Source organism: Odocoileus virginianus, chromosome X, assembly GCF_023699985.2.
Source record: "Odocoileus virginianus isolate 20LAN1187 ecotype Illinois chromosome X, Ovbor_1.2, whole genome shotgun sequence".
NCBI classification, from domain to species: Eukaryota; Metazoa; Chordata; class Mammalia; order Artiodactyla; family Cervidae; genus Odocoileus; species Odocoileus virginianus.
Window position 1 is genome coordinate 54030393 of NC_069708.1, and position 18236 is coordinate 54048628.

At 45.1% G+C, this 18236-nt stretch overlaps 1 protein-coding gene across 1 annotated transcript in view; it reads right to left on the minus strand.

Moving 5' to 3' along the window:
* The window catches only part of IL1RAPL2 (interleukin 1 receptor accessory protein like 2), a 1257588-nt gene extending 1241800 nt beyond the window's left edge, over positions 1-15788 (minus strand). Inside the window, exon 1 of the mRNA XM_070461797.1 lies at positions 14829-15788. The gene's annotated coding sequence lies outside the window, so the exon portion shown is untranslated. The remainder of the gene's footprint in view (positions 1-14828) is intronic.
* Positions 15789-18236: the final 2448 nt, after the last annotated feature.

An 18236-nucleotide genomic window follows, 5' to 3' on the forward strand; every position in this document is an offset into this window, starting at 1 on the left:
CAGAGCTTGCTCAAACTCATGTCCATTGAGTCGGTGATGCCATCCAAACATCTCATCCTCTGTCGTCCCCTTCTCCTCCTGCCTTCAATCTTTCCCAGCATCAGGGTCTTTTCCAATGAGTCAGTTCTTCATATCAGGTGGCCAAAGTATTGGAGCTTCAGCTTCAGCATCAGGCCTTCCAATGAATATTCAGGACTGATTTCTTTTAGGATTGACTGGTTGGATCTCCTTGCAGTCCAAGGGACTTTCAAGAGTCTTCTGCAACACAACAGTTCAAAAGCATCAATTCTTCAGCACTCGGCTTTCTTTATGGTCCAACTCTCACCTCCATACATGACTACTGGTAAAACCATAGCTTTGACTAGACGGACCTTTGTCGACAAGGTAAATTTTTAATAAAATCAAATTTCAATACAATCAAATTAATATAATTTAATAAATCAGCTATACTTTGATAAAAACTTTAAAGTCTTCTTAGCAGTTCTGAAGGTCTGAGCTTAGGTTAAGTTGTAGACCATGCACTGGTCCTGATGAAGTTGTGATTCTTCTAGAAGAGTTCAGACATAGATATTAGGGCACAGAAATTGATGATTAATTAATCCAAGAATGAGAGGAGTTCTGAACAGTTTTAATGACAAGATGATTCTAGAATTAGATCAGGCTAGCAAGAGCAACATATGACAAGACTTAGGCTGGATGAGAGACAAAGAAATATCAGTAAGGAGTCAGCAAGACTTCTCACTAGGCTCAACTTGAGAAGCAAACACTCTCAGCATTAAAGCAAAAGTTTCAGGGGTGATCCCACTTATAGTGGGATTTATAATCTCAGTTGTGAAATACAGGTATCTTCCTATCAGCAGACTGTTAAGTACCATTCAAGTTATACATGGGCTTTTTGATTAATATGTACCATGGTACTAATGCCTTAGATTACTGTAAAAGTCTCTCAGTTGTGTCCGACTCTTTGTGACCCCATGAACTATAGAGTCCACGGAATTCTCCAGGCCAGAATACTGGAGTCAGTAGCCTTTCTCTTCTCCAGGGGATCTTCCCAACCCAGGGATTGAACCCAGGTCTCCCACATTGCAGGCAGATTCTTTACCAGCTGAGCCATAAGGGAAGTCCAGAAAACCAAAATCAAAAAGTTGAGAGGGCTATGTCCATGGCTCAATCTGAAGCTCTGATTCAATTTTTAATATCATGCATCTTTGTGATTGTAGAAGTAACATATCCTAATTATAGAAAATTTGAAAGCTAAATAAAGGAACTGAAAGTGACCTGTTACAACAGCATACAGGAAAAATAAAATATACTATCTTAGCATATATGCATATACATATTTTTGTATCATGTTTAAATGCACAGGTCCGGGAGCAAAACTGGTTATTTTCTCATTCCAGAATAGTCATTTCAATAGCTTTGTGAATTTTTAGGCAAATCACTGAACTTCCGTGTCTCCATTTTCTTTATTTAAAATACAAATAAAAATGCTACCTACCTTCCAGTGAGATAGATTATGATAAAATGATTTTACATATATATAACACTTAGAACAATGCCCAGAATATAAGAAGTCCCAAGTAGAGGATAGCTATCACTACTGTGTGTAATATAGGAGAGTCAGGTCATAGTTCTTGGTTCAAACTCAGTGTCAGAACCACTCACTAAAAATATCAAATAAGAACTAGAGGGTAGACATCAGGGAAATGGATTTTTGGGTTTTTTTTTTTTTTTTTTGTATCCTAGAAAGCTCAAGGCAGATATTTTGTCCCGGGAGATCTCAGCACTGATCTGGCTCTTTCCTCAGTAAAAGATTTGGCCTTGTTAATGGTGAGTAGGGTTCAAGAAGCAGTAGAGTCTACTAGTTCTAAACACCCCTTAAAGAGAAATACAAAGATTGTTAGTATAAGCTTTTTTTTTTCTTCCCCAGAAAGGTGACTACAGTATAAAAAACTAAAGCTGCAGGGGGAAAAAAATCTGCTGTTTTTTGAGTCTGACAGGACTGTTCCCTGTACAAATAGTGGCACTGGCAGGTGTAAATCTATAGGGAACTAGGGACCAGATTAAGTCCATGCTAAGATACGCTGCACCTGTTCCCATTTTATGAGACTTTTTCCTTGTCTCAGGAAAGAGCCTTAAATCAGGAAATTACAACGTGTGGTCCTTTCCCCATCAATCTATAACTCACCAGAAATAATGCAGGCATTATCAGAAGTGGGATGTGAAATACTATAACTTTAGGCATGCATTTAGAGGGCTTTCCAGGTGGCTCATTGGTAAAGAATCCATCTGCAATGCTGGAGATGTGGATTCAATCCCTGTGTTGGGAAGATCCCCTAGAGAAGGAAAGAGCAACCCACTCCAGTATTCTTGCCTGGGACATCCAATGGGCAGAGGAGCCTGGCGGACTACAATCCATGGGGTCACAAAAGAGTCAAACACAACTTAGCAACTAAACACTAACAATGATGACAATGCATTTATAGTACAAAAATAAAAATACAAATAGCATAATTATTTGGGTGTGGTTAGCAGATGAAAAGTTGTATTTTGGAGTGAAAATAGGGCATTGTCTGGCATATATTGCAATTTTCATCCCAATTTATCTGTTATTATTGTATGTTTTACACATATATATCTTCAATGTAAAGTAAAATGATCTATTGATTCTTCTTAACTTTTTCTATTATTAGGAATTTTTTCCAATTTTGTTTTATGCAAGTTATTATATACATTCCTTTTCCCCACATTTATCATTTGAATCTTTCTGAAATTTGCCATCTAGCTTTGACTAGCTTATTGTGTAAATGATGGAAGCATAATAAACTGCCACCATGCAGCAAGTATTTGAGTGTTCTGTACTGAGTATTTTACCTGCATCTGCATTATATCACATATGTCATTACTGTAAGTCTAAACAATTAAAAACAAACATTTTTTAAAGAAAAATCCAAAATCCCTCCACCAATAACTAACATTTTGGTGAACAATTTTCTATAGGTTTTCATGTTTATATGCACATGTAGCTATACAGAAATACATAAAAATAAGCAGAAATTGAATTATGCTGCTTTGTAATCTATCTTTTTCATTAAATTATATATATTAAATTATATACAAATATATTTACATATCAATAAATGTACATCTACATTATCTTTAATTTGTACATACTAATTGACTAAATTCACATCATCCCAATTTAACTATTATTATCCACTATTATAGCCAGTTAGCTTGTTTCCAAAGCATTGCCAATACAAACAAAGTACACAAAAAAAGTTAAGCTTTTTTGTGTATGTATCTTCTATTTTTTGCATTTATGTATTTACAATAAATTTTTAGTAAAATCACTAACTTATAGAAGGTATGTACATTTCACATTTTTATACAAATTGTTAAATAACCCTCTGAAAATGTACTAAGAGTTTAAACAGTGCATTAGATCATCCATATCCCACACTGTTCTCTTAATCCCATAAATCTTCTCTAATCTGATAGGTGAAAACTATTAGTTTTTATTTTCAAAGTGAGTTTGTCTACTGGTATTCTTTTATGAATATTTTTTCATAAGTTTTCACCATTTTTCTGTTAGACATTTACTTTATATTTGACATGTAGAATCTTTATATATTGAGAATATCTAACATTTGTTATATATCAGATATTTTTTTCCTAGTTTGCTGTTTTTTCAATTTTTTTTTTTTTAATTTTTATTAGTTGGAGGCTAATTACTTTACATCATTACAGTAGTTTTTGTTATACATTGATATGAATTAGCCATGGATTTACATGTACTCCCCATCCCAGTGTTTTTTCAATTTTGATTATAGTATATTTTTGGCCATAGAGCTGTTTTGAAGGTAAAATTTATTAGTACTTTCTTTGCGTCATCAGTCTTCATAAAGTGATTAGAAAATATTTAACTTCAAAACTATAAAACTATAAATATATGTTAAGTAACAAAATATTGAGTATAGTTCCATGAATTGTATATTGAATATAGTTCCCCATGAGGTCCTTATTAGTTGTCTATTTTATATCAAAATACAGTTGTGTGTATATGTTATCCCCCAACTTCTAATTGATCATTTCCCCTCTTTCCCCTTTGGTAACCATAAGTTTGTTTCCTATGTCTGTGGGTCTATTTCTGTTTTGTATACACATTCATTTGTATCCTTTTTTTTTTAATTCCACATATAAGCAATATCATATGGTATTTGTCTTTCTCTGTGTTGGCTTACTTCACTTAGTATGATAATCTCTAGGTCCATCTATGTTTCCCTTTAAATTTTTTTACACTTAAAGTTTTGACCCAACTGGGACGTTTTTTAGTATGAAAAAAAAAAAAAAACACAACTGGGACTTTTATTTAAATAGTGAGTAAAGATGTAGCTTTATTAAACTTCCCCTCCAATAACTAGCCCTGTCATCCTAAGTGCATTTATTGAAAAACCTGTCTTTTCTGCCAATTCACGGGTTTGAAATGCCTCTTTATCTCATCTTAAAATCCATAGAGTACTTGGAAATACTTCACTATTTCCAAAGAAACAGACACAGACTGGAAGGACTGATGCTGTAGCTGAAGCTCCAATATTTTGGCCACCTGATGCAAAGAACTGGCTCATTGGAAAAGACTCTGATGCTGGGAAAGACTGAAGGCACGAGGAAAAGGGGACGACAGATGATGAGATGGTTGGATGGCATCACTGACTCGATGGACAGGAGTTTGAGCAAGCCCCAGGAGTTGGTGATGGACAGGGAAGTGTGGCGTGCTGCAATTCATGGGGTCACAAAGAGTCAGATATGACTGAGTGAACTGAATCATTAGTCACATGACTTTGGACAACCTGAACTATGACTCCTGTGACTGAGGAACTGAATTTTTAGTTGTATTTAATTGTAATCATTTTAAATTTCTATAATCACATGTTTATCAGATAGCACTTCTAGAAAAGAACTATTTTTTAAAAATTCAGTTCAGTTCAGTTGCTCAGTCATGTCCGACTGTTTGCGACACCATGAATAGCAGCATGCCAGGCCTCCCTGTCCATCACAAACTCCTGGAGCTTACTCAAACTCATGCCCATCGAGTCGGTGATGCCATCCAGCCATCTCATCCTCTGTTGTCCCCTTCTCCTGTCCCCAATCCCTCCCAGCATCAGGGTCTTTTCCAATGAGTCAGCTCTTCGCATCAGGTGGCCAAAGTACTGGAGTTTCAGCTTCAACATCAGTCCTTCCTTGAACACCCAGGACTGATCTCCTTTGGGATGGATTGGTTAGATCTCCTTGCAGTCCAAGGGACTCTCAAGAGTCGTCTCCAACACCACAATTCAAAAGCATCAATTTTTCGGTGCTCAGCTTTCTTCATAGTCCAACTCTCACATCCATACATGACCACTGGAAAAACCATAGCCTTGACCAGATGGACCTTTGTTGGCAAAGTAATGTCTCTGCTTTTTAATATGCTATCTAGGTTGGTCATCACTTTCCTTCCAAGGAGTAAGTGTCTTTTCATTTCATGGCTGCAGTCACCATCCACAGTGATTTTGGAATCCCCCCAAAAATAAAGTCTGACAATGTTTCCACTGTCTCCCCATCTATTTCCCATGAGGTGATGGGACCAGATGCCATGATCTTAGTTTTCTGAATGTTGAGCTTTAAGCCAACTTTTTCACTCTCCTCTTTCACTTTCATCAAGAGGTTTTTATACTTCCTCTTCACTCTCTGCCATAAGGGTGGTGTCATCTGCATATCTGAGGTTATTGATATTTCTCCCGGCAATCTGGATTCCAGCTTGTGCTTCTTCCAGCCCAGCGTTTCTCATGATGTACTCTGCATATAAGTTAAATAAGCAGGGAACATCCCTATTATACTGCTTAATAGCATTATTGTTGTTGTTCATTTGCTAAGTCATGTTCAACTCTTTGCAACCCCATGAACTGTAGCATGCCAGACTTCCCTCTCCTTCACTATCTCCCTAAATTTGCTCAAATTCATATTCACTGAGTCAGCGATGCCATTCAACCATCTTGTCCTCTGTTGTCCCCTTCTCCTCCTGTCCTCTATCTTTGCCAGCATCAGAGTCTTTTCCAGTGGGTTGGCTCTTTGGATCACGTGGCCCAAGCATTTGAGCTTCAGCATTAGTCCTTATAGTAACTATTCAGGGTTGATTTCCATTAGGATTGACTGGTTTGGTTGTAGCATTATTGGATGATAATAAAAATGGCAATTTCCTGTTTAACCTGTAGCTATTATTTTGACAGAGATTTTCAGTGAAGTACTAAGGCTAACATTGAAATCTCAATGGCAACTCAATGAAATATGTAATGTATGCCCCCCTGTATTCATGACACTCAGCAGAATAAGAGACAGATTTGATAACCTACAGGTTTAAACTTTAGTAGATGTGATAAAGTGCTAAGTAACAATAGTGGCTTTAAAACAAGGCAACTAACATAAAAGCAGAATCAACAAGGTGTCAAGAGAGTTCCAAGAAGAGAGAAATTCTTTTTGCTATGGAGAATTAGAGAAATTAGGGACAGATACATGGAAGAGGTGTCACTAAAGCTGCTGCTTCTTGAATACAGTTCATTCTCAACAGGCAGAGAATTAGAGATGGGAGGGACAGAAGAAGACAGTCCACAATAAACAAATGGCATAAGAAAAACCATAAATTATGGATAATAAAAGGTTATGTTGCACAATGGTGAACCGTTTGGTTCCACTAGATCATCATATGAGCAGCAAGGTAGTGAGAAATAAGGCTGACTAGGTAGGCCGATGCTAAATCTCAAAGGACCTCAGATTTTGTCCAAAGAATCTGCTCCTGGCTTTATAGCTAGTAGAGAAAGAATGAAGTTGTTTTAGACTAGTATCATCTAAGCTCTGAACCTCAGAGCAATAATAGATTTATGGTATCAATAAAATACAGTTCTCCAACTTAAATGTATTACCTTGGAGAAATCACTCCAAGGATGCTTGTTTTCTAGCATTTGTAATATGGGAATAATCATTCACCTCACAAGATTACTTTTGAACATTAAGCAAGATAAGGAAAGGGAAATGCATTTAACAAAGTATAAAACATGTACTTCATAACAAAATATGCTCTGTGTGCTCATTCATGTTCAACTCTTTGTGACCACATGGACAGTAGCCTGCCAGATTTCTCTGTCCATGCGATTTCACAGGCAAGAATACTGGTTGCCACTTCCTCCTCCAATAACAAAATATAGTGACCTAGATAATTCTCACAGTGATACACAGCCAAGTAAGCCAGAACAAAGCAACCTATTTTGGAATACATGGTAACAGACAAAAACACAGAAGACTCTACAATACAGTCTTAAGAATAATTTTTTTTATAAAGGCATAATTTCATCAGGCAAACTGATAGGATAATCTATCTTATTTGAGTCCCTTGATATTTATACAATCATAGATTCTCTGGGTTCAGAGTAACAGTTCACCCAGTTCAATCTACCAAATCTGATATTTGAATTCACACCAAATAATTGGTCACATTATGAACAGTGGTGAAGAACTGTGTACGTGCAGAACACATTATGTAGTACAGGGGTATAGAACTTTCTAAGGTTACAGTGCAAAGTATTGAATTTATTCAGTTCAGTTCAGTTCCCCAGTCTTGTCCAACTCTTTGTGACCCCATGGACTGTAGCACATCAGGTCTCCCTGTCTATCACCAACTCCCAGAGTTTACTCAAACTCATGTCTATGTCAGAAAAGTCTTTGTGACTTGCTAACAACGCATACCATTTAAACCACTCACTATGTATTCAACACTTTTAACTACCAATTTAAAGCTCTTCAGGAAGATTACTTCTAACATGCAGAATATATTGGAGAGCAGAGCAAAGATAATGAGAGGTTTTTATAGCAGACCAGGTTAGGAATCTGGAGCGGAAAAGGAGGCAAAGGCAGGATGAGGGAGGGAAGAGAGGATGGAAAGAGCAGGTCAGGTTATAGGAAGAGAGGGGGCAAAAGGAAGGGCCTGGGAGTGGAGAGGAAAGGCAGAGGGAGGAGGGGGGACCAGGAGGGGGTGACACAGGGAAAGGGGAGGGGCATGAGGGAAAAATGGAGAGGGCTAGGGGGATGGAGATGAAAAACAGAGGAAGGGGGGAGAGAGGAACAGGAGGGAGAACAGAGAGGAAGAAGATAAGAAGGGGCTAGATAAAGAGGAGGGAGAATGGAGAGAAAGGACAGTGAGGAAGGGGTGGGGGATGCAGAGAAGGGGTGGGGAAAGATTGGGTGGGGGGTTCAAGAGGATGGGTTGGGGGAGTGGGGGACCAGATGGAAGGGGAATGGGAGACTCAACAGAAGGGGAAGGGGGACCAAGTAGAAAGGGTGGGAGATGCAGAAAATGGGACAGGGACAGAGAGGAAGGAGCAGGGGACCAAGAGGAAGGGCGGGAATGAGTGAAAGAGATGGGGGGAACCAAGGGGAAAAGGGGAACGATTGAAAGGGAAAGGGGGACTGAGTGAAAGGGGAGAGGGGAAAGAGGGCAGAAGGGGAAGGGGGGGGACTGATTGAAAAGGAAAAGGAGACCAAATGGAAAGGACAGGGCATGCAGAGAAGGGGATGGGGATAGAGAGAAAGGAACCGAACCAAAGAGAAAGAGCTGGGGGACTGAACAGAATGGGGGGAAACAGAGTGGAAGGGGAGGGGGGTAACAGAGGGGAAGGGGGGACCAAGTGGAAGGGGAATACTGAGTGGAACATGCCAGGGATGCAGAGATGGGGAGAAAAGACCAAGAGGAAGGTGTGCGGTGAGGAAACCAAGCAGAAGAGCAGATGGAGGAGGGGTACAAAGTGGAAGGGGATGGGGGAACCAAACGGAAGGGGAGGGGTATGGAGAGAGGGGACACAGTGGAAGGGAGGGGAGAACTAAGTGGAAGGGGCAGGATGCAGAGAAGAGGACCTGAGAGAAAGGACTGAGAGGAAGGGGTGGGGGAAAGAGCAGAAGGAGTGTACTGAGTGGAAGGGGAATGGGGAATGTAAAGTGTGCGCTGGGGGAATGGAGAGGGGAGGACAGAGAGGTAGGGAAGGGGGGAACTGAGTGGAAGGGGAATGGGGAATGTAAAGTGTGCGCTGGGGGAATGGAGAGGGGAGGACAGAGAGGTAGGGAAGGGGGGAACTGAGTGGAAGGGGAATGGGGGACTGATTGCAAGGGACTGGGGTAACCAAAGGTAAGGGAGGAAAGATTGAAAGGGGAAGGGGGACCCTGAGTGGAAGGGGCGGCAGATGCAGAGAAGAGGATGGGGACAGAGAGAAAGGGTGGGGGGGACTGAGTGGAAGGTGTTGGGGGGGACCAATGGAAGGGGATGTGTGTACCAAGCAGAAGGGGTGGGCAACAGAGAGAAAGGACCAAGAGAAAGGGGTGGGGACCCCAGGGTAAGGGGTGGGGGGTGCAGAGAAAGAGGATGGGGACAGAGAGAAAGGACTGAGCAGAAGGGGTGGGGAGACCCAGTCGCAGGGCTTGGGGGAACCTAGCATAAAGAGTGGGGGATGCAGAGAGGAAGAGGACAAAGAAAAAGGACAGAGAGGAAGGGGTGGGGGCACTAAGTGGGAGGGGAAAGGGGGACTGATTAAAATGGGAAGTGGGACTAAGCAGAAGGGGAAGGGGATGCTGAGAAGGGAATGGAGACAGAGAGGACAGGTTGGGGGACCAAGCCAAAGGGGTGGGGGAATGGAGAGGACGGGGAGGGGTTCTGAGTGGAATGGTGGGAGGATGGAGAGGGCGTCCCAGAGGAAGGAGTGGGGGATGCAGAGAAAGGGAGGGGAACAGAGAAAGGACTGAGAGGAAGGGGAGAGGGGACCATCAGAAGGGGAGGGAGGATGGAGAGGGGGCACAGAGTGGAAGGGAATGGGGGACTGACTGTAAGCCATGGGGGGAACCAAGGGGAAGGGGGTAAGATTGAAATGAGAAAGGGGACCCAAATGGAAGGGGAGTGGGGGCCCGGGCAGATGTGGAAGGGATCGGGAGTAAGGGGAAGGAGGGACTGAGTGGAAAGTGTGGGGAGTATGCAAAGAAGGGGATGGGGACGGAGAGAAAATACCAGGAGGAAGGGGTGGGAGATGCAGAGAATGGGATGAGGAAGGAGAGGAAGGGTGGGGGGAATGGAGAGGAAGGGGTGGGAGGAACCAAGGGGAAGGGGGGAACTACTGAAAGGGGAAGGGGAGCTGAGTGGAAAGGGTGGAAGATGCAGAGAAGGGGATGGGGACTGAGAGAAAGAGTAGGGGGACCAAGTGAGTGCAAGGGGGTGGGGGGAACCGATGGAGGGGAAGAGGGCACAGAAGGGGAAGGAGGGATGGATTGAAATAGCAAGGGAGACAGAGTGGAAAGGATGAAGGGGGATGCAGAGAAGGGGATGGGGACAGAGAGAAAAGGGTGGGGGGTACCGAGCAGAAGGGGTTGGGGGGGGACGGATGGAATTGGTTGGGCATATCGAGTGGAAGCAGTGGGGGATGCAGTGAAAAGACTGAGTGGAAGGGGTGGGGGTGCAGAGAAGGGGATGGAGATGAAGGGTGGCAGAATCAAAACAAAGGGATGGGGGAACCGAGAGGAAGGGGAGGGGAGACTGAGCAGGAGGGGATGGGGGATCAAGAGGAAGGAGAGGAGAGGAAGGGCTGAGGGAACCTAAAGGAAGGGTTGGGGGGAACAGCAGGAAGAGAGGGAGGATGGAGGGGGGACCAAGCGGAAATGGAGGAGCACCAAGCAGAAGGGGAGGTGTTCAGAAAGAAAGGACTGAGAGGAAGGGGCAGGGGAGGGGGGACCCAGAGGAAGGGCTGAGGAGTGGGTGTGAGGAAGAACAGGGGGAAGAGAGCAAGGAGAGGGAAAAAGAAAAGGAATCTAGAGGACTTGTCAGGAAGAGGCAGCAGTAATAGAAGAGAAAAGGTATTCCAGAGACAGAACTTGAGGCATATAACAAGATGCAAGAGGCAGGAATGGAAGGGCACACAGGAGTCACAGATGAGTGAGAGTTAGTGTTTGAATGTATTTTACATGCTAGTAAAACACCCAGTAATGCAATAAAGAAAGTCAGATGTAAAGTATGTTGGAACTCAAGAGAAAAGCCAAGGAACAGCTACATGAAGAGGTGATTTAAGAACAAGAAAGCAGGAAGGCAGCTAAAGTCCTTGGCACAGAGAATATGTGTTTAGGTTGATTGATCAAACATTTGGAGCAATACCTGTGTCTGGGATACCCAAGAGAAACTGGCTCACGATGGGCTCACTCCAGTGCCTCTGATCTCATTGGGAGGCAGCTCAAAGTGAACCAGCCCCAAAAGTCTGAATTCATTGATGGCTTTGGCCAAATGGACCCATGCAGTAATCAGGCCTTATATTGGCCAGGCATGTTTTACTCTGGAATCCCTTGACAATGACAGCTTAGAGTCAAAATTTCAAAAGAAGCTTATTTTCAAGTCTTAGCTCAAGATAATTAAAGCACACATTGCACATTCAACATTTATCTTTCTCCACCTAGTTGGCTCTGAACACAGCTTCTTGGTGTAGGCTCAGGAGACAAACCTCAGGGGTTATGGGTTGTGGGCTGCTAGCTATGGCTAGAAACCAGCCCTGAGAAGACCTGTTAGACCACATTTTGAGACTGGGTGGTAATTTGTCTTACTTTTAGGTCTTATTACTAAATAGCTGAAACTTGGGATTTTTTTTTATTTCTTCCACTTGAGTCACAGGGCATTTTCACCAAGGAGATTATAGTATCTTTTCAAATGGAGAAGGCAACATGTGCATTCTTCTAACAGTTCTGGCTCCTATCAGTACTGCCACAGTCAAAGAAATATCCAAGTCCAAGGGAGAAAATGTAGCTTTTTTTTCTCCTTTCAGTTTCATCTTATTACAGCAACCTGTCACAGAATCTACTCAGACCATTAAGTTGTACAGAGGACTGACTTTCCTTCAGGAACAGATATAAACACACAATTATGTTTTACCAAAATATGATCATTTCAACCATATTTTAATTCATTTCACTTTCTCAGCCTATCCTCTTCTCAAACAGCAAATGTTTTACCCTGAGCCATTTCCATGAATTATGCATGCCAACACAATTGATAAAGTAAAGTTTGTTTTAAACAAAGCTGGAATAGTTTTTCTTTCTTATAAGGGTGAACTCTTGAGCCCCAGTTCCCAACCTCTGGGTCATGGACCACTTCTGCCAGATTAGTGACAATATTAGATTAGAAATCAAGTGTACAATAAATGTAATGAACTTGAATCATCCCCAAACCATCCCCGCCCCCACCACCCCAGTCCATGGAAAAATTTACACTGGTCAATTGACTCCTTGACACTGGTCCCTGGCACTAAACATGTTGGGGACTGCTGCTTTAGAGTATGTCTTCTTAAAGCCAAATAAAACTTCAGCTCTTAGTACCTGCGGAGACATATGTCAAGTGGGTGATTTGGGCTATTCCCCAGGTAGCCATTCCATCCATTACAGCCTGCCAAGTAGCATATGCCTGTATGGATTCTATCACTAATTACTGGCAAACAAGGAAGTTCTACTTAATTAAAGAACAGTGTCCCAGGAAAGGAATAGGTAAATCAAGACTCAGACTCAATTTGGCCAGTAAATACTACAGTCAAGAAGCACCCCTAAGTTCCCCATACCATTAGGAGTCTCATAGAAACAGAAAATGGCCCCACTGCTCAACCAGAGTTAAGACTACCCAGAAATTATTGAGGGACACAGAGGCCATACTGCAAAACCAGCTTAAGTCCTTAGCCCTTCTACTCTGAAGGTCTGGTCTTGAAGCATCAGACAGAAATACAAATGGTCATGGCTCACATTCACCAGGACATCTTTGGTCAACATGTGCTCCTCCTTCCAACCAGCTGGGGCTAGAGTGGGTGAACCAGGAACCTTTGGTGCCACAACATTTTACCTGGATTTAAACACTTTCTATTAAAATTATCTGCTTCAACTGCATGTGATTGCAGGCTATCTAGCCCAAGGCAGCCCCCAAGTTGGAGAGCTCACACGGTGAGCAGGTGGCTCAGAGTCAGAGCCATTGCATCGGGTCCAGCCATAGCGCAGCCCAGTCGGATAGCAGTGGCCCTCTAACAGGTTGCTCTGTGCAGGAGGAGTACAAAGGATGGAGTGGGCACAGGTAGGCACTTCCACTACAACCTTGGCTCAGGTGTATCTGGAAATTTCACTCACCCTAGGCCCCAGGTTAGTTGTCTCATTCCTGTTTGGGAAAGCAAGTGATACTGAGAAAAAAATGCCTCCTGAGCCACTAGACCAGGCAGAAGCTGAAGACCCTGTTGGCAAGGAGCCCAGTAGCAAAGAATCCAGTGAGCACCACTGCCCCTGACTCCTCAAGGACAGACCATGCCGGGGTTGGCAGCATCAGTGGGGAAGTGGACCTCAGTCCTCCACACCTATCCTGGACACTTAACTTCTTCCCTCCCAGGGGCCTGGTAACCAAGGCAGCCTTCTTGAGCAGCACAGGGCTGCTGAACCTGCAAGACTTCAGGGAAAAGTCCTTCCATTCCTCTCTCTCTCTCCTTCCTTGGGGGTCTGACCCCCAGCTGTGTGGCATGTTTAAAAATCTATAATTTGGCTTCCCTGGCCAGGAAAAAAAGCCTTCTTGAAAGTCAACAGAAGGTGAAACTGAATGAACTGGTGGGGGATAGATTATTCCTGAATAGACCCACCCCCAACACACACACACACACACACCCCACCCCACCCCCACCCCTCCAGAGTAGCTTTCAGCCAAGAGGTACTTTTTAAACACTCCAGCCCAAGCATAACTTATGTGGGAGGCATGGAGGAAACAAATATGTTTACTGACACCTCCTACAAATTCCCTGGGTCATAGAGATGGGGCGGGATTGTGGGGGGCACCTCAGGGGATGGTGCAGGAACTATGAGGAAACCCTGGAACTGGAAAGGAGAATTCTTATAATGAACACTTCCTTTGCCAGGTCTCTCTGCTTAAGCATTTTTTTCTTAAGCGTCTGATAGTGACAAATCAAGCTAGTTGATCCAATGGCAAACCCAGGGTGGCAAGTCGTGTCACATATAGTGGCTGTCCCTCCTCTCCCTCTCTGGGGTCCCTTTGCAAGGAGTTAGAAGTGCAGCTTAGTGCTTGTGGCTCCTTTCCCTTCTGCAATGGTTCAGAGAAGGTCACTCAACCCAAGAAACCAGCTCAACGGGGAGCAAAGTTTCCTCTGGGACAGGAGATGTGGCACCCCAGGATCTGAGCTGGGGGTCCCTTCACGTTCTCGAGGCAGGCGGGCAGAGATGGCCTCTCTGCCCTCCGATAGCCAAAGCTCTCCGATGTCCCGAGCTCTCTGGGAACCCCAGGAGCTGGAGTGTATTGCTGGGTAACACCTCACTGCTCCTCCCAGGAGCCACCTTCAGCCCCATCCCCTCGCCCATTGCTCTCCTGGCTTCTGGCACAACTGTGGGTAGAGTCAGAAAGAAGCACTCAGTAGGAGAGTGCCTTCCAGGCTACAGAGCCCGTGCTCCAGCCGCAGAGACCACAAAGATACAGCAGGGGAAATGTAACGCACAGGCTAGCCAGCACCTGCAGGCGGGCTCCAGCTCCTCCTCAGCGAGGAGCCTCTGGCCTTAGGAGCTCTGGTCCCTAAACTTTCTCAGAAGGATAAATGAGGGAAAAGGAAACCAGCAAATGTTGCCTGACGCAGGGACCAGAAATGCAGGAGAGGCAGAGTCCCTGTTGGCCTCAGCTGGCCTGCTCTCTGAGGTCACCTGCACATTCTCCCCTGGCCCTCACCAGCCAACTGTCTGATTGTGAAAGTGGACATTACCTGTCTGAGTCTTGCAAAACAGCCAGGGGTGTCCAGCGGAGCTCAAGCGTGCCGTTCCATGTCCGGGCGATCGCGGTCCAGGATGAGACGGAGAACGGAGTTGCGGAGAGCCCAGACTCAAGCTTCCCAGGCGACAAGGGAGGCTGCCGAAGGCGGCGTAGGGAAGACGGTGGCTTCCAGAGCAGCCAGACAGGGCAGCCCCACCCGTTTTCTCCAACTCCCGGTCCTAGCCAAAGAGGATGCTAGAAAACTTCTCCCAGCCCAGGGAAGATTTCTAGAGTTCAACAGCACTTCTGTGGACTTTAGGGGGTGCTGACCAGGGAGAGGTTTAAAGAGGACTCCTAAATCACTGAGCCGCTACGCTGGAAACCAGGTGCCTCCTCTTGGCTCCGTGGCCGGTGTCTCCTAAGTCTCCTGCCTCTCAACCTCTTCCTTCTCCAAGACTTTGCTTCGGAGCAGCCTTACTCCAGCCCCACCTCGTCTTGGCCAAATGGTGCACGGTGGGAAGCCGGCGCGTCGGCCCGTGGCCCCTACACCCCTCACGAGGCACGCGTGCCCCAGAGGTCCTATAGCCCTGGCGGCAGTGCAGGCAGCAGGTGTGAACTCTGCCTGCCCGCCTCTCTTCTGCCGGTTCGCGGCTCCAACCTTGTCTGGTAACCTTCTCCAGCCAGTGAGCAAAAGCCTATATTATCTCCCCTAGCTCGGCAGAAGGAGGAAGGAGCGGTACTCGGGAAGTGCGCTCCAGGCTTGCCTCACATCCTGCCACCGCGGCTGCCGCCTCCAGAATTTGCCTAGGGCGGGGGTTGGAGGGTAGCGGAAATCACCTACGGCTGCATCTCAGTCGCTAACAGTTTGGTGCCTCCGGGCTGACTGATTACACCAGGGAGGAGGTGGGGATTAGAGATAATAGCTCAGGCGCGTCACGGAAAAGGGTTACTGCTGCTCCTCCTCCTCTTCCACACCCCTTTGGATTCCAACCCCGAGTTCCCCCATCCCTTGGTTAAAGAGAGAGAGAGAGAGAGCGCGCGAGAGAGAGAAAAGCACTTCCCGCTTACCTTTCCCGGGAAAAGAAAGTGCGTCCCAGCAGCGCCGTCTAGCGTCTTTACCGGAGTACGCCAGCCTAAAGGTTTGGGCCGAGAGAGGAACCCAGTGAGTGAAAACCGCTAAGCAAAGTTTGTCAACTATCCTGATCCCCAGTTCCACCTGTTGAGCAGGTATCTAGTTCAACCAGGAGTTCACCTGTTTGGTTCCCCCCAAGCCAGACCCTAGTGTTATTAAAGACACATGCTGCCTAATTGTATTCATAATGTGAGTTTCTGAGTACCAGAGAGGACTCCTCTTTTCCACTCCTCCCACGTTAGAGATCCTTAAGTCTCTGTGTTCTCCAGACCCGCCAGGCAAACGGTTGGCAAGGAGGGCTGAGACCCCAGGATGGGCTCTGAGATAGAACCCGGGCACCAAACCCAGGCAGTAATTATTTATGCCATGCACCTGAGGCTTGCCAGAGGTACTCCTGACCACGTGAGTCTCCCAGGTCATGAAACCCAGGAGGTCCTCTTTAAGAGTGATGGGGGGGGGGGGGGGAAGAGATGGGAAAGAGGGGCAGTGACTCAGAAACTGACAGGGTTTGAATTGAAGCAGATAAAGAGACCCGTTTCTACGTCAGGTATCTCCCAGAGCTTTCTGCTCCGCTCACTGGCACCTTGCTAATTAACACACTCAACAAGATTGCTCATTTAACGGGTCAGCTAAACGCTATGCTCCAGCATTTGCTGCTGCGCTGAAGGTGAAGTCGCTCAGTCGTGTCCGACTCTTTGTGTCCCCATGGACTGTAGCCCACCAGGCGCTAGGCTCCTATTAATTTGTCTTTCTCTAAGCTTTCTCTAAGCTCTCTCCAGCTGTTCTCCATCGCTCTGCATTAGCTGCAGAGACAGACGCGAGCAAGTGAGCCAAAGACGGAAACAGAGACTTGAACCGAGAGCTAGCAACAGAGTGCTCTGTGCGCGTGGCGAGCCGTGCAGACCCACACCTTGCAGCAGCTTCCTTGACTATTTGGCCTTGATCCACTATCCCCTGGACTTTTAAGGCCGAGACTGTGCACAAGTAAAGTTGCCGTCCCTGTCTCACTTCTCATGCCAAGTTTATGCATTCTTTTTTCCCATTGACCATCTCAGAAAATTTGGCAAAACCCCACCCTGGAAAATTCTTTCTGCAATTGAGGTTAAGTCCGGGAATCAAGAGAGGTCAGGTGTGGAAGGTAAGGTCCTTTTGGCAGGAACCAAGTTATTCTCCCAGGTGTTTGGTGTTTATAGGCACAGGGTGGTGGGGGGAGGGCTGTATTTTGAAACAGTGGAAAGATCTTGGAATTTCTGCTTCTGTTGTCCTCTTTTCAGATACAAGCTCAGTCTTCCGATGGGGACTAGAGAGCCAGTTTTCCCTTGCTGTTTGCTATAGAGCTCATGTAAACGTCCCTCTGCCTGAGTGCCTGCCCTGAGCAATCCCTATCACCACTTCCAGCCATCCAGCCACACCTGGACTAATGTTATTCCGGCTCAACGTCAACTGCTTCCAAAAAGCCGGATACTGCAGCAACTCAGGGTGGAAGAACACCACCTCTTCACATCTCACCTGCCTAGTGCCTCCACTCTTGCCTTTAGCATGGCCCCAAGTCCTCATTCCCTGGGCCCTAGCTGAGCAGCTAGGCTGTCTATAGGTGAGGCCATCTGGGCAAACCAGGAGAGCTCTCGTTTATACATAAGGGTGTTAAGGAGCCAGCAGCCAGGACAAAGGGAGCTCACTCAGGGTAGCAGCCAATAATATCCCTAAGCAATTTGTCAAGTAAACAACAGATTTTAAAGAATTAACAAAAGAAACAAACAAAAAACACCTAGAAAGCACTGTTCCTGTGGAGTCCTTTTATCATCTTTTATGTCCAATTTCACCTAACTTCACTCTAACACTCAGTGCCTTTTTGTATCCAAGTTCTATATCTCCTGCCCTATCAAAACTTACTCTCCCGTGTACCTACCTCTCTTTCAGTACTCTTCCTGCTGATAACAATGTGTCAGTGTTCCAGTCTGATAAATACCTAACTAGTCTAGCTAACCTTACTCCCCTGAGTAATATCATCCTTCACCAGAGGCTTTGAGAAGATTTTCCAGAATTGGGGAATTCAGGCACTATGGCAGATCAGTGGATTTTCTTTGGATGGAGGAAGGGCTCTTGGTACCCATCAAAGAGGGCTGCTGTTTGGCCTATCCTGCAGTTCTGGCTTACAGTTAAATGAAGTTATTGCAAGAGAGTCGAGGAATATAGGAATAAAGAGATCAAACAGGAACAAAATGCCAAGAAGATGGGGAAAGAACCACTGACTTCTCAAAAATAATGTAGTAAGACTTTGTGGTCTGG